The following is a 13448-nucleotide window of genomic DNA, read 5'->3' on the forward strand; positions in this document are numbered from 1 at the left end:
TGCAGGGTCAGGCCACTAGTGAGAATTCACGGTCTTCATAACTGTATTTAAATTATTGTTTCATGGAACTAGCTCTTCTGTTTGTGTTGGATTCCATTTTATCTTCTCTTGAATCAACTTCTGCATAGACAGAGCCACACCCACCAAGCAGAGCTCCAAAGTGGCTGGAATCTGCCTATGAGGCTACAATTGCGTGATTGAGAAATTAAAAAGGAGCATGCTTTACATCAAGTTTTTCCCCATCTCTCTCTTTTTTTTTTAAACTAGAGATTGTTTCACTTTTCTGAACACCGTGGGAGAATAAAAGTAGAAAAATTACTATGTGTAGGATCATATCAGGTTATGTTGTAACACAGGAAACAAAACTTTTTTTTTCACAACTGGCTCTACTGTGGAACTCCAAGAACAGTCTTCAAATTAAAAATGGACATTCTAGATTGTCAAATAAAGTTGTGTGTCAACAGAAGTTACAAATTGGTTCTAACACTTACTGAAGCTTCAGTCACCCCCAACTCCTTAATTTAGGCAATAGTTGCCTTTAGAAATAAGCAGCTTTCAAAAATGAAGTGATGTACTTAAAGTGGCAACAGCCCCTCCTACTCTGAAGGTACTAATACAATCACCTGACATATTCAAGAGATATGCAAAATTTTGCTCTATACTACAATTTTTGGTATGGAGAACAGTTGTGCTATAATTACTGTATAACTCACCTTACTCATGAAAAGAGCAGGTGATTTACAAATATTACTAGTCACTTTTGATTGAAGGGAATTCATCATAAAAGCAGAAGGAAAATTTGTCTTAAAACATTGAATATCCTATACAAAAAATATATCCCACAATAACAACATGTCTTTCAGGTAGAAAACTTTTCTTATGTATTTGAGACACGTTTGATCAGTTTATACAAACTGCACAACTGCAACTGTCGTCATAAGGTAGAACATCTTGCTTCTTTTTAATACATTATTCTATATAAGAACCCTCACAAAGACAGCTTGTGAGCATTTCACAAATTATAATAATGGAACCACCTACATGTGTATCAGTGCTGACAGATCTGGATCATCTTATTTTCACCTGCAGTAAGTTCACTCAGCTGAAATCTAAATTATACAATGAACAGCTTTGTTGTAGGAATATGCCTGGCCTTATTTTCCACTAACATTTTCAGAACAAATGCATGCAACTTGCACAGATATTTAATACCATTAGTAATAAATGGTAAAGATCTTTTTATTGTGGAGGTCTTTTCATCCAGTTAGATTCCAAAGAGCAGAGCTTTATATGCTTTGCAAGCTCTATTAATAATACAGATTATATGGGATCATGCTTGACTATCACTGAAGTGCAACTGTTCGACAGCCATGCTACACAATAGTTTAGTAAAAGAGAAGTATACTGTGTTCCATTGAAACTACAGACCTGATTCTTCTCCCGTTGAAGTTAGTGGCAAAATATTCCCGTTGACATCTATGGTGCAGGATCAGGACCTACATGGGCCTAGACAGAATTTGACCAGGATATTACTCAACTTTTAGAGTAATATGGGAATTTTGATGACCATGTCAAATCAGAACCTCTGTTTTAATGTCTTGCCTTAAAGACAAACATATTGGGCAATTGGTTGTCTTCAAAATAAAGAGGGCTGTCTACTGATACAGCAGCGTCACTCTGGAACTCGGGTTTATTCACTTAAAGCATTGGTCTGCACTAATTTCTTTGTGCCTTTTGGCAAGATCACAGTTTATTATGGGATGGCTTCAAGCTTATAAAATAAGCTGTAATGCCAATTCTTCATTTCACAGAAAGGACAATACCACTTATTCTGTTAATTTGCTCTTGAGGACTTATCTTGGCCATAAACATGAAGATAATTAATGACAGATTAAATACATTTGTATGCAATACCAGTGCTGATAATGCATGCCTTCCTTTTTTTTCTGGCATCAATCAATGTAAAAACAAATTAAAAACAGCATTCTCCAATGAGCCTTTTGAATACTTTTGTACCTACTGGGATGCTTAGCAGTCATACAAAGAACTGCTTGTTGCACTGGTAAAAATATCAGAGACTTCCAAACATGGAAGTTTCTGTATGCCCAACATCAAATAGAGCAACTTATTTACCCTTATTTCTTCATTCAAAATACATAAAGTAATATTATATCTGAAATGTTTGTGTTAACTAATTTGCAGGTAGCTGTGAAAGTATCAAAGCTAGTTAAATTCTTCAGTAGAAAAAAGTGTAAATAAAATGTAACAAATGTTCCTCAAATGAATATAAAGGAAGAGCTGAAATAAATGATAAATAAAAAGGTCTAAACAGTAGGCAAACCAGCCTATTCATTTAAAATCTAAATTCTATCCAAGGAACATTCAAAATAATGAGAACACTGTGTGTATGTATATCAGATAGTAAGCAATATGTTCTGTGTTGTAAGACAAAAATTACATAGTTTTATATTTTCAAAAGAAGCTTCAATTTTACTGTTAAAATTGATCCTACTATCTTTCAAGGACGTGTATATGCGTATAAGGTGGTCATTTTTTTCTCATGTAGTGCAAAAGGATGAAGTATGGCTACCATTTGAATTCTCCGTATGAAGTGCTCTGCTGACTTGAAGTAACTTTCCCCAAAGTATAAAATTGTACTAAAACAGAAAACTTGATTTTCTAGGCATTGTGATCCAGTGGAGAGAACATAGGACTTGAAACCTAGAGTCTATTCCCTGCTGTGCCACTGACTTGCTACTCCACATTTGACTACAGCTATTGGGCAATATTTCTTCTTCCACTCTTGCTTAGTTTAAAAACTAACAATGCACTATTGTGACTAAGGACAATTTAAATAGGTTGTCTTGGACATTTCTACAGTGGCTACTTTGCTAGATGGGCTAAAGCTAATTCTTTTTGTAAACCATTAGTTACCCGACAATTCATTGTATTTCACAAAGCCAAATCAAACTACGGGTTTACTGAACACCCATTTGTATATTATTATTTTCAGATAGTTGCAAAAACATAGATCCATTACTGAGTACAAATAAAGTAAATGGGTGCAGCTGAACATGGAATTTGACTTTTAAAAACACTCTTAAAGTTTTCATGATTTTACAGTAACAGCCATAATCGAAGCAATTTTGTTGCATCGATAATGAATTCACACAGTGAACATTTGACATGGATTTTTTAAAGTAATTAGCATCAGAAGCTACCTGAAAGATGAAGGTAAGGTGAGCAAGTAGTTCTACGGCGGCATATTTAAAGTTAACAATTATGTGATTGACATCCAATCACAAGCTTCTGTAGCAATAAAAACATTCAACAAATGACTGCAGAACTGGAGATTTATTTGGTTATTGGTTACCTGCTGTTGGTGACAACAATCATAAGAAAATATTGAATACAAAATGTAATTGTTAGTTAGGCAAGTTTAGCAATCTTGGTCACATATAATTTTCAAATCATTTGTTAAATATGCAAAATAATCTACTACCGCATTAAAGTCTTATGAACTAGAAGGCTGCATAAGATTTTTTCCAATTAATGAATATATAACAAAAATACAAATGACCAAGAAAACATATTAGTTTAGTAGGATAAGTGATAATAAAAATAATATTAAAAAAAGGGTTGAAGTTAAAAAAAAGAAAAAGAAAAGGGAGAGTGTTGAAATGGAAAAATTAACACTAATTACACAGGTTGCAAAACAGAAGACAAATAGACACTTAACTATTTGGGTACCATTATTCAATACTAAGACTAAGTGCATTCTGCCTTCAAAAACACAAGCATACTCATCCAATTTTTTTGAATACAAACATTTGATACTTTGCTTTGTTAAATATGTGTAATCTGAGATGTCACTCATTTTAATAATTACGAGAATCGACATGTCATGGGATAGTGTTAAGACACTCTCTCATATGGCAGCACCTTGTTAAATAGAGAGCTCTGATGATTAAATTACTGCATAATGTTTCTCCAAACAAAAGCTCACTGCTGTCATGATTATTGTTTTGTCTCTGATATACACATGGCAAGATTTTGTAAAATCTGTTAAAAACTTACTAAACAATTTCTTTAAATGGAGCAAATGTATAGGGAAAGTTTTAAAGATATAAACATAAATGAATGCCAGGTCACTGGAAAAATAGAACAGCGTTGCTATGAGGTTCTGATGGCCTAAGGCTGCCCCAGGTGAGTATACTCATGGAAAGAAAGAGACACTGGCAATGGACAACTAAGTAGTTCTATGCTGCCTGGCCTCTTTGGTTTCCATAGATTTATAAGGCCGGAAGGGACCATTGTGATCATCTATTCTGACCTCCTGCATAACAAGCCATAAGACTTCCCTGAATAAATTTTTGCTTCCAGTCTAATAGCCGTGCTTGGACTAGAGTATATCTTCTAACAAAACATCCAGTTAGATGGATAGAATGATGGAGAATCCACTATAATGCTCCATAATTGTTTTAACGGTTAATTACCCTTAATTTTTAAAACGTGCACCTTGTTTCTAGACTGAATTTGTCTAACTTCAACTTCCAGATTTAGTTTCTTGTTAATTTTTTGCCCTCTATCAAATTTCTGTTCCCTTAACAGGTACTTATAGACTGTGATCAAATCATCCCTTAACCTTCTCTTTGCTTTGCTGAACAGATTGTGTTCCTCGAATCTGTCACTATAAGGCATGTTATCCAATTCTTTGATCAATCCTGTGACTCTTTGGTGAATCCTCTCCAATTTTTCAACAGCCTTTTTGAAGTGGGAACACCAGCTCAACTTGACACTGTATTTTAGTAGCAGACACATCAGTGACTAGAATATAGAAGTAATCTAAGCTCTCTATTCCTATTCAATATTCCTCTGTTTATACATCCAAGGATCACATTTTAGCCCTTTTGGCCACAGAATTGCACTAGGAGCACATAGACTCATAGAAATGTATGACTGGAAGGTATCATAAGAAGTCATGAAATGCAGTCCCTTGTGCTGAGGTAGGACTAGGTAAACCTAAACCATCGCTGACAACTGTTTGCCCAATCTGCTTGTAAAAATCTCCAGTGATGGGGATTCCACAAGCTCTCTTGGAAGCCTATTCTAGTGCTTAACTGTCATAATAGTCAGAAGTTGAGTTAGAGCAGATCTACCAGCTTGCCCTGGGTATCTGCCCCTTTAGTCTTTAACCCTTTTTCTCACACAATCTACCATTTTCTGTACATAATACCAGTGATTTAACTTAACAACCATCTTAAGATTTCTGAATTTGAGTCAATATGACTGGTGCCATTTAAAACCATTTTAACAGCAACACTTAAAATATCATACTTCGTAGCTTCATTTACGTCATATTAAACTCTTTCAAAGCTCTGCCAGACTGTCTAGAGAGCAAAACAGTCTTTCTCCAGTTATTTCAATCATTAGTACAACCATTCTTCCTCTAAATAAGGCACATTTTGTCCTAGCAATGGGATTTCTGGAGAGAATTGCTTGCCATCCGAAGGTTCTGTATTTCCAGCATCTTGCTCCCAGGATCTCTTGCCTCATGCTTTCACTCCTTCAGTTCCTTGGCTCACTGAAGTGCAACATGGACCATATTCAGTGCTCTCTGTTGTGCCTCTGTCTCTGCTGCCCATTTCTATTTCTTGCTTTCACTTCTTAGCTTCCATTTCCAGTCCTTTGGTCCACTCCATGAATACCATCTTCTGGACCTCTATTTCTGCCAGTCTGGTTTCCATGGTTACCACACACTGAAAACTGAGTCATGTTGGTCCTTTGAGAATGTTCCACCATTGCACTCAACTCCCTTTGGTGGATCAATCTGATTTCTTTACTGTTGATCCTGGTTACGTGTTGTGATGGATAGGAGGAGTGTTGGCCAACTCTTGGTGACTAAAAGGTTAAACTCAGGTAGCTAAGGGGTTGGCAGGGAGCCAAAAGAACCAATGCAATACAGTGCTGAGATCTGAATTCTAAAAAATATACCTACTACCATTTCTCTGTGCGAGAATTTTAAGTTAGGAGCTATAGGAAGCAAGATGAAGTAATCAGACAGAATTACCATGTTTACAGGGAATATTGGGAATGGAAATGGAATGGGTCTTGAAGTAAGGATCAGTATGGATCATGAGTAGATAGAGAAATGTATGTTTAGTCACAATTAGGGTATTTTTCTTTGTTGTGTTGTTTGGTTAAACTTCTCTGTGTGAAATCCATGTACCTCCCTTCCCCCATTCACTATACCTAAGCTGTGCCAGAGATACCATTTTTTTTCTTAGTGTTTTAATCTGCTCTTTTCTCAGTTGCTTTGTAACACCTAGCAAACAAGTATGCTTTATTAAGTATATCTTTTTGTTTTGTTAATAAAAGTCACCTTTTTAGGGTGATGATTTGATTCTTGTGTCGTGAAAACTAACAGGTCTATGTGCGTGCCTGACTAAGACTAAGAGGTCACCTATTAAAGACTACAGTTTGTTTTCTGAGGGTTTCTTTTTTCTTTTTTCAAGCTCTCTTGGGGTAAACCTTGGGAAGAAGTTCAAATATTTCTTCCTGGTTTTCAGGATTTTAATTCAGATGATGGTGGCAGCTTATTTCCCAGGGATAGTGAATCTGTAACTCTGGGGAGTTTTTGTAAGCAGAAGCCTGTAGAGTCAAGGTATTCAAGGTCTTTTGCAGGTCTTCACCTTCTGCACTCAGAGTGCCAGAGTGGGGAACAGCCCTGACACTTGTACTTTCCTTTGTTTCCTCACCTTTACCCAAAACATAGAGAAAATAACAAACTGATCTTTTCTGGATTGTTTTCCAGATTTTTTATTTTTGAATCTCCCAGCTTTTGAAGAGTGGCTGTCTAGAAGTGGGATATCAATCCTACCAGGTACACCACTGGGATACATCTCAGGGTGCCCAGCATTGTGAGTTACCTTGTTACTACCTGCCTCCAGAGTGAGGAAGTCTCTTGGAGGATGTGGGGCCCAGAAACACTCCCTCTGGCACTTTACTCTGGGTCCTACTCCCACCCTGCTTCTTTCCACCCCTGCTCCATCCTCATCCCATCTATTCCCCCAAGCCTCTACCTTGAGTGACCCGGGGAACTAGAAGACAGCAAAGAGGGGCCCTCCCCCAAACTCACTGGTGTCAGAGGCTGGAAGTGCAGCAACCTGGCTTAAGCTTGCTCTGCTGGCTCCCAGCTGTATTGCTCTGGGCCACAATCACTATATTTACCTCCATCTCTACAGGGATGGGTGCTTGCAGCTCCTGTTGGATGCAGATCACTGTTCCTGGCCAATGAGAGCCACTGAAAGAGATGTCCCAGTCCGCACCACTTCCCACAGCTCCCATTGGCTGCAAATGGCGATCCACAAAGCTAACTCTGGCAAACTGGATCCAGCCTGCAGGCCAGTATTTGCCCAGCACTATTCTAAACTATTATGCAGAACCTGGTTCCATTTACAAAAATGAGGTTAAATCCAGATGAGTTAAATATCATTTACTTAATTGAAAGTAAATGTAAAAGGCTTTATCAGTCATGGGCTAACCCTGCCCTCTTATTGTCCACCCTTGGTTCAGAAGATGTTGTGACCACTCTTTAATCTTCAGTATTTTTCATTTATGCAAAAGACTGAAAAAAGAAGCCCATTTTTCTCCATTGGTCAGTGTAATTGAGTATGTAACAGAAAGAATATAAAATGTACTTTTAACACAAACTCATGCAAGAAATAGAGTTTCTTAAACTATATGGGTATGTCTACACTACCACCCTAGTTCGAACTTGGGTGGTAATGTAGGCAACCAGAGTTGCAAATGAAGCCCGGGATTTGAATTTCCCGGGCTTCATTTGCATCTTGCCATGCGCTGCCATTTTTAAATGTCCGCTAGTGCGGACTCCGTGCCTCGCGGCTACACATGGCACGGACTAGGTAGTTCGGACTAGGCTTCCTATTCCGAACTACTGTTACTCCTCGAGGAGTAACGGTAGTTCAGAATAGGAAGCCTAGTCCGAACTACCTAGTCCGTGCCGTGTGTAGCCGCGCGGCACGGAGTCCGCACTAGCGGACATTTAAAAATGGCGGCGCCTGGCAAGATGCAAATGAAGCCCGGGAAATTCAAATACCGGGCTTCATTTGCAACTCTGGTTGCCTACATTACCACCCTAGTTCAAACTAGGGCGGTAGTGTAGACATACCCTTTGACATTGAAGGTTGTGTTATCCTATTGAGGAAACTACATTTGCAAATCTTTTATCAAAAGTAAGATTTGCAAATCTTTTATCAAAAATAAATATGCACAATTAAAATATTTGCATCTATATTCCAAGAAGATTAAGAAACATGTTTTGTGTGATTATCTTAGCAATAAAAATCTGTAGCAGATCAAATTTTTGACAGTCTGCATCTATAGGGAGAGCGTGGCCTTCCTGAGCCTCACTTAGTCCATGGGCCACACATACCTTCAACCCCATGGAAGAGTGACCATAAAATAAGGGACTGCAGACTGTCATACAAACCACAAAAAGAGAGCTCCTTAAATGCAGAGAGAAATTTGGAAGCATATGAATTTATAAAATTGGTTGAAATTAGAAATCTAGCCAATTTTAAGAGGGTTTCTTTAGATCTTTCATACAATGGAGCTTCAAACTGTCACCACATGGTCCCAAATATTTAGGTCTTCAAATACCAACTGTTACTACATATAATTAAAATCAGTTTGCAAGCATTAATCAACCAAATCAATCTAACTAGTGAAAGGGGTAAATTGCTACTGTCTTGATTTATGGAAGACAGCCAATATTATTAAAATACCTCACTTGACCTATACACCCAATATTTCCCATTAACAGTACTGGGTTATTTATTTGTATCGTGAGAACCCCACTCTGGAAGCATCACATTTATTTTTTAAGAAAGTTCTTATAAGAAAAGTCTTGTGGGTGTAATCAAGAACATGAATTAATCTTCTTTTAAACATTTACTACAACTTTTATTGTGAGCAACATGGAAAAAATGAAACTAAATATGTCATATAATAATTATACAAACTGGTATAGATATATGTAAGTAAAATATATCTGGTTAAGGAACACAATTTTTTTTTATTCACAGGCAGGCAAATTTTACTTGCATATTTCTTCTAGTGGTCTCTCAGTTCACAACTGACTTTATTGAGGTACTGAATATTTGTTTGTATCACTAAGTTAAATAGCTATTTTCAAAAACTATGGTCCTTCCTATTTGGAATATTGAGAAAAAGTGATGTCTACCTTTATGTAGCAAACTGTTCACTATAGGTGTGTCTACACAGCACCCTAAACTCAAAATAAGATATGCTATTTGCTGGCCACTCTGTCCACACTCATCAGTACTCTATAGCTACTCTTAAAGCTGCAGATACAGGGGACAAGGTTTGCGGCAGGAAGACAGCACTCACAGCTTCCAGCCACAATGCAGCTACTAGTGTCTCACATCTGGACAGCAAATCCCAGCCCCAAACCCCACAAGAGTACCCTGCACATCCCTGGGAGCACTCCCAGGGCTCCCAGGAGTCTGCCAGGGGCTGAAAGAGGTGTGCACAGTCGTGCTCTGGGGCAGAGATCCTAGCCATCTTGGAGGTATGGGGTGACGAGGAGAACTTCCAGGATCTCTGCTCCAGATGGTGTAGTGCCGACATCTACAGCTGGATGGCCAAGAGTCTGGCCACAAATGGCTACACAAGGAACCTGGAGCAGTTCTGGACCGGTATGTCTACACTACAAAGTTAATTCAAAATAACAGTAGTTTCGAAATAAACAGCTATTTCGAAATAAATTCAAAATAGTGGAGCCTTTATTTCGAATTTGGTAAACCTTATTCTATGAGGAGTAACATCAAATTAGAAATAGCTATTTCGAATTAAGTGCTGTGTAGACACTTAATTCGAAATAGGAGGCCTCCAGCCCTTCCCAGGGAGCCATGGTGGCCACTCTGGGCACAACCAGGAAAACTTACTCTCCTCTCCTCCAGCTCCGGAGCCATTAAAGGGGTAGACCCTTGCCACAGTGCCTGTGCCAGCTCCAAGTCTGCCAGCCCAGAGCCAGCAGTGGCCATCGGGGCCCCTGACCCAGTGGCCCCAAAACATGAGCCAGCAAACCACTGACAGCCAGTCCTCCACCGCTTCCCAGGAGCAGTCTGCCAGCTCCCAGGAGTCTGACAGGAGCTGGAGAAGGTGGGCGCCTTCCTGGTCCAGGGTGGAGATCATGGACCTTATTCAGGTTTGGGGGGGATGCCCCCAAGTCCATGATCTACGCACTAGACAGAGGAATGTGGCCGTCTATGGCAGGATAGCTGCCAGCCTGGCCACCAAAGGCGACATGCGAACCCAGGAGCAGGTTAGTATGAAAGTCAAGTTGGTCTGGCGAGACCCCCACTCCTAAGCCCTGAGCTTCCCCTCCCCCTTCTTACCCTTGCTTCCCCCTTCCAACTCCCTCCTCCCAGGTTTCCTCCTCCCCTCTTGCACCCTCTCTCTTCCCCTCTCCCACCTCCTTTTCTCACTCTCCCCAGAGGTTCATCCCCCCCTGTTTTGTTCAATAAACCCAGTTTCTGTTTTTGAACATATGTGTCTTTTATTTGACATCAGGAAGGGGGGCTAGGGTGGAGTAAGTGGAAGGACATGAGGGAGGAATCGGGCACAAGCCCCTGGTGGGGAGGATCGGGGAGGCTCTGAGGGCTCCTCGGGGTGGACACTCTCCCTCAGGGCCTCCTGGATCCTGACAGCCCCTCGATAGACTCCCCGGATGGCAACCTTCAGCAAGTGCAGCCAGGCTGATGGCAACGACCCCATGAGACACACCAGTGTGCCCAGGGGCAGCTCTGGCTCCATGTGGCCGGGTGCTGTGGTGTCCCGAATGCAGGTACTCAGGGCACTCCAGGACAGGACTGCTTTGCTGTCCCTCATCGAGGTAGACAAGCAAGCAGGGAACCCTGACAACTGTCTGTCCGGGGTAAGGGTAGGGTCCCTTTAAGCACGGAGCTCAGTTAGCCTCAGGCAGCAGCCCCAACCACTAAGTCCTAACCTGATGCCCTGCCGGCACTTGTTCCGGCCAGCCTTAGCTTTGGTTAAGGGTCCACTCAGTGTGAACGTGCTATTTCGAAATAGCAAAACACTATTTCGAAATAGATTTTGTGTATAGATGCATTATTTCAATTTAGCTTAATTCGAATTAACTATTTCAAATTAAGTTAATTCAAAATAGCACTGTAGTATAGACATTCCCAAGCAAAGTTAAAGAGCTCGGGCAGGCCTATGCCTGGGCAAGGGAGTGCAGCTCATGCTCCAGGGCAGAACCCCACTACTGCCCCTATTATGAGGACCTGCACCACATCCTGGGGGGCGGTGCAGCCCCTTTCCCACCCCTGGTGGTGGACTCAGGGATGGAAACACCTGTCGTTGCCTGCCCAGGGGTCCCAGCCTATGAAGACGAGGAAGTGGACAGCATCGTGACCATGGGATGGGGGATAGGGGATGGGGGGGGAGGCAGGAAGCATGGTCCCCAAGGGGACATCTGGGCCCCTATAAAATAGGGCCTGCTGTCCAGGCCACACGTGACCTTGCTCCTGTTGCTCTCAGCTCACAGATGAGGGCAAGGCTTCAGAGACACTGTCTCCAGAGATGACTGACCATCTCTCTTTATTCTCCACAGTCAAACCATCTGTGACTGAGTGGCGCACCTGACCCTGGGGGAGTCACAGGCACCGGAGGATCCAGGAGGACCTTATGAGGGAGCACCTTTCCATCCTGTGGGACATGCAGCAAACACTGGCCCAGAAAGTCCAGTACAATGTGCAGTGGCAGACACAGATGTGGAATGAGCTGCAGCAACAGGGACTAAACATGTGTGTGACCATCCAAGATCTCCTGACCCACCTGGAGCCAGCTCCTGCTCCTGCTCCCTCTCCCCTTCCTAACTCCATTCCTCCTCCCATGCCTAATCCCTCTCCAGCCCCCCCTCCTGCCTATCTCCCTGTCCTTCCTAGATCCCACCCCCGAGGTCACTGAGGTTCCCACACACAAAGTGGGGGAGGCACCCAAGCCATGCGCCATTCTCAGCCCCAGCCTCGAGCCTCTCCTCCCCCTCCAAGGTTCTCAGCCCCCTTCCCCATGTCTAGGTTCTTATCCCCCCTCCTTCCCAGTTACTTCTACCTCAAATAAATCACGACAAAGTTTTTAACAACCAAAATTTTTTTCATTGCACCTGCAGGGAAGAGGATGTAGGGGGGAAGGGAGGGCTGTTGGAGGAAAGGTGGAGAGGGCAAAGCACAGGCCTCTAGTGGGGAGGCCTTGGGGAAAGTTACTATGGTCCTTGAGTGAAACTCTCCCTCAGGGTCTCCTGGATGCGCACTCCCAACTGATGGGCCTGCCAGATGGCAGCTGTGCATGGCTGCTCAAAGGCCCTTCCCTTCTGGCCGGCCTCTGCCCCCTATCCTGGAAGGAAGGCTTCCCCCTTCTTCTCCACGATGTTGCGGAGCACACAGCATGTGGATATCACCTGGGGGATGTTCTGCTCCCCAACATCCATGCAGGTCAGGAGGCACCTGAAACTTGCCTTCAAGTGGCTGTAGCTAAGTTGGCAAGAGACGCTTTTGCCGATGTAGCATTGTCCACACCTGCACTTACGTCTATGTAACTTAGATCACCCAGGTGGGTGTTTTTTCACACCCCTGAGTGACATATATTGTGCCAATATAAGTGGTAGTGTAGACATAGCCTCCAGTAGACTGTAGAACAATCAGTCTCTCATTGTGTTGTTGATCATTTTTACTTCAAATCTGCAGATCATGAATTTCTATTCTTATACACCCTCAAAGATCTTCAAATGACTTCCTGTACTGTTATACATCAGTTGCTAAGACCATATTGAAGATAAGTTGATCAAACATATTTGAATCAAATCAGAACTGACATAACCCTTGTGAAAACTGAAAATAGTTTTGGAGTACATTCATATGCTCCTTATCTGTTCTTGTGGGGTAGTGCAACTCTACTGTGATATCTGTGCTTGTGCAGATATAGGCCAGTTTGGCTTTGCCCATGAGTTTCATTGTGTGCTTACAACATGAAACAATCCTGGCTTTTGATTTTAACAGTAGGCAGTCATTAATTTTTTTGCAGATGCTGACTGTGAATTATGTTGCAGTTAGCTCCAGTGTCATTTTTTAAATGGCATGTTGATTAATTTATTTCTAAAGTCACAACTGATTAGTTGTAGAACCTTATTTTGTAAATTTATTAAGAGAATCTGCACAGACATCTTTCTCTTTATCAGTCATCTTTATCATCATTGCTTTGTTCTTCTGTAAGTTCATAAACATATTTTGCTTTTGTATATATTGTCAATTTGTGCTGAGAACAGAGCAACACACTTCTGCAAAATGGTTGCTTTTATTGTGCGCATAACATTGCACCCTTTA

Source organism: Pelodiscus sinensis, chromosome 7 (assembly GCF_052426305.1).
Source record: "Pelodiscus sinensis isolate ZL-2025 chromosome 7, ASM5242630v1, whole genome shotgun sequence".
Lineage (NCBI taxonomy): Eukaryota > Metazoa > Chordata > Testudines > Trionychidae > Pelodiscus > Pelodiscus sinensis.